Source organism: Corythoichthys intestinalis, chromosome 12 (assembly GCF_030265065.1).
Source record: "Corythoichthys intestinalis isolate RoL2023-P3 chromosome 12, ASM3026506v1, whole genome shotgun sequence".
In the NCBI taxonomy this organism is placed as follows: Eukaryota; Metazoa; Chordata; class Actinopteri; order Syngnathiformes; family Syngnathidae; genus Corythoichthys; species Corythoichthys intestinalis.
In genome coordinates this window covers 5,679,390-5,683,604 of record NC_080406.1, presented here as the reverse complement: position 1 = coordinate 5,683,604, position 4,215 = coordinate 5,679,390, and positions in this window count along the sequence as shown.

The window sequence follows — 4,215 nt, the reverse complement described above, 5'->3', positions numbered from 1 at the left end:
TTGAATATAAGCCTAAACGGGGATTATTTATGTCTGTTATTTGTGTCCTCCTTTTGAAAAGCAAAATATGATATCCCTGGAATGACGGATGACGTGTGTCATTTGTTTTGATGCTTCTGCGCATGCGGGTCGTCTTGCTCAGCGCGTGTCGGACCGCGAATTAGTGCGCATGCGTAATACTTGAACGGTCTCAATGGATAAAGGCAGTCTGAACGGGCACGCCAAAAAAACGGATATGACAAAAAATCGGATTCGTGCATTAAGACCTGTAGTATGAACGTAGCCTATGATATCCCTGGAATGACGGATGACAGCCAGCATGTGTGGTAATTTGTTTGATGCTTCTGCCCATGCGGGTCGTCTTGCTCAGCGCTTGTCGGACTGTGAATTAGTGCGCATGCGTAATACTTGAATGGTCTCAATGTACAAAGGCAGTCTGAACGGGCTTCGCCATAAAAACAGATATGACAAAAAATCGGATTCGTGCATTAAGACCTGTAGTATGAACGTAGCCTTAGTGACATGCACGTGACAATGTTGTGGCATTTGCAGTGCAATGATAGTGACATTTCATTGCAAACTTGAGCTGAGTATAGTAACTGCTCTTAGAAAGAAACGGTCTCTCAGTCTGTTTGTCTTTGCTGGTATAACCTCTTTGACGCCCGCCAGAGGGCAACAGGGTGAAGAAGTGGAAGCTTGGGTCGCCAAAACAAAAGCCAAACAATTGCTAAGCAGATGTTTGTATTGTGAAAGAACTCTGAAGAAAAATATGTGAACATTTCAAAGGTCTCTCTCTGAACTTGACATTTAAACGATGATTATTTTCATTTTAGATTAAAAAAAGGAAGCGGCTGTTCCTAATGAGCTGAAACATTGGCATTTAACTGTTGATTTGTCGTGCATTCCACGACAACAATAAAGTAAAAGAACTTGAAAGAACAAAATGTCAAGATGATGACACTGCTAAGGTATTTCGGTTGAGATTGCTGACAAAAGCAGAAGCAAACCCTTGAGGAAATGATTCAGAATGCACAACAACAAAAGCAAAAAGACCCTGCGTCTAATGCATTTTAATGTTATGTCATCTTTGAAATTATTTTGTTGAACTTGACTGCACCAACTACTTGTAGTTCCAGGCTCACGCGCCGTGAGGCGCCAAAATGCCAGTTATGTAATGAGAATGTGTCTATGAATACTATTCACATTAAATATGCGCTTTAGTTAGAAATATATATATGTACTGTATATACATTCATTGACAGTTATAGACGTCCAATATGTATACTTTGAATATGATAGGTGAAAAAAGAAGAAACACAAAAAATGTAAAAATTAATGGTGTCAACAATAATCGATGCGGCGATGCAGCCCCATGCGTGGCATGGACGATTCGATTCGATGCGGGCAACAAGCCGAATCGATTCAGCGCATTTTAAAATACATAAGTACGTTAAAAAATCTTCCCTGCGCAATTCCGGTGATGCAACGGATTTGGTTTCCCCATTTGTATTATTATTCTCATGTTTCATTTCATACACACGCATAACTCTGGTCAAGTTTCCCACCAACCTCGTAGAAGCCAAAATGTCTCTAGATGTCTGCTTTCAATGTCTTAGGTGCATCAATAATCTTTCTCGCTCCCTCTTTCTCCGCTTCAGCCATTGTAAAAGCAAAAGAAACCGTGCAGTTAGCGTTTATTTTACGTATATTGACAAAGTAATATGATACTATGTTAGCGAATGAGGCTAGTGACCGCCTGGCGTAAACAGAGCTTTTGAGGTGAAAACTGTTGTGAATAAATACTTAAATCCCTGAATTATTTATAGATGTGGACGTAAAACAGTCTCAATTCTTGGTTAAAAGTAAATTATGAGTAGGGTGACCAAACATCTTCTTTTGCCCGGACAAGTCCTACTTTCACGTAGTATCCTCGTGGTCCGGGCGGGTTTTATAAATTCATAAAAATGTCCAGTTTTCATGATTTTTCACGGGACCAATTTGAAGAGAATCCCTCCGGCCGCTGGGTGGCAGCGCCTGCCTGTGATGACATGGCTCCTAGTAGTAGGGAGGGAAGGAGTAGTTCTTCTTGTTTTTGTTGGCAGTTTACCCCCTATCATGAGGCATTACCACCATCTACTGGGTTGACGATTTGGCCACAACGCCTGCCCAGTTGTTAAGTTTTTTACGATAAATACGTATATAATGGCAAATGTTGACTTCTGTCGGAGCTTTGACTGTAAAATCTCGTTTGGTGTCACATCGTTGCGCTGCCGATGATTGTAAACTTTTATAGTAAAGTTTGATTTTTGCCTCAGCTAGCTATCAGTAAACTAAACCGCGCTAGGCATTATGGGAAACGTAGTTTTTAACTGCTACGTTTGGAAACATGCTGGTTGAAGAGTTTGTCAGTTTATTTCGGTTTTTGTTTGTGTGCAATCTAGAACATTGAATGGGAATAACAATTTGTCAAGGACAATTGCCGTGATAGTAATTTAAAAAAATGTTGAGTTGGCACATAGCCTACTGTGTGTATGTGTATTGACTGGACTACATTTCTATGGGTCTGCATTATATAGTATACGCATATATATATATATATATATATATATATATATATATATATATATTTTTTTTTTTAAGTCATTATTTATTTATTTTTTTTCAAACTGCATTTTTCCATCCAGAGTGAGGAGGCACACTTTAAATATATTAAAGTGATATAGGCATCTTTGAGTGAACTTCGAGTAAAATCCAAGTATCTTGAGGCCGGGTTGAGTGTCCTCTTTTTTGGAAATCAAAATATGGTCACCCTAACTATGAGGCTAGTCAGTTACGAAAATTAGCCGCCTCCATGTGTAAACAAAGAAGAAAATTCCTGTGAATAAATGCTTCAATCACGCATGCATGGTACAAAAAATATAATATTTACCTTGAATCCTCGAACAAATCACTCCTGAGACAATCCTTCCTGTTTGTATGCGGTACAGCTTTCATAGTTAAATCCAATCGTAAGTAAACCCAAGCTTAAATTCGACATGAGCGTGTGCTGTCTTCGGCTATTACTAAATGAAGCCTGGCCCCCTCTGATCAGAGGCGGATCTACTATTCAGGCGAAGTAGGTGATCGCCTTAGGCCCCCAACCAGTAGGGGGCCCCCAACCAGCTGCCCTTGCCCCAACGAGCAAGGGCTTGGGCCACCGGAGCCAGCAACACCCCCAACTATCCGTCATGTATAATTATGTCAGCATACCAAACAAACAAATAACAAAACAAAAAAGAAAGCCATTTGAATGCTGCATTTATATTATCTCTCCCCCACACACACGCACTACAATGGACTGTTCCACGTCGACGGACTGAGTATCAGTCGCTAAGCTTCATTTAGCGCCGTTTAGCTTCGCTTAGCTCCGTTTAGCATCGCTTAGCTGTTCGTTAGCTTCACTCAGCTCTCCCGCGTTTTTCACGCCACTAAGCTCGCTATTTTTACAGCTCACTTGCTACTTTGCACGTCGGCTATCGTTTATTTCGAACACATGAGCGAACGTGCGCTCCATGAGAGCTAAAGTGCAGTGAGGAAAAAGTTGGGAATAGGCCGCTAATGCCCCTTTTAACTTTCTTTTTCTTCTTCACACTGAACATAAAATACACGACAGCACACCCTGTGGCGAAATAATGCAGTACAGTTCCAATTAATCATAGAATAACACTCAACAGCTGGTTAACAGCATTTGCTAACGAAAAAAAAAATTAAATCTATTAGTGACACCACAAGCAATGACGAAGAATGTTTTTTTAAGGAGTGTAAAGCTTTCGGTTAGCGGTTTAGTGAACGTACCTCCGGTGAACATTTCAAAATAAAAGAACGTCAAAAATAAAAGCACGTCATGTTCGTCATATAACTAACGATTTCCGGAGTTAATCCCACATACTTCAGAATTAATATTATAATATGTTGAGTAAATATTACAGAATACAGATTGTACACTAAGAACAGCTTTCAAATGACACTCTTTATGACAAATATGATTGGCAATGAATAATTATTAAAATTATTATACTATTATTATATATAGTAGTATACTATAATAATAATGAAGATTTTTTTTTTTAAAGAATTGTTTTGAATAAAGATGTCCCGATCGATCGGGTCCGATCACGTCATTTTCAAAGTATCGGAATCTGCAAAAAAATATCGGACATGCCTTTTTTAATTGTA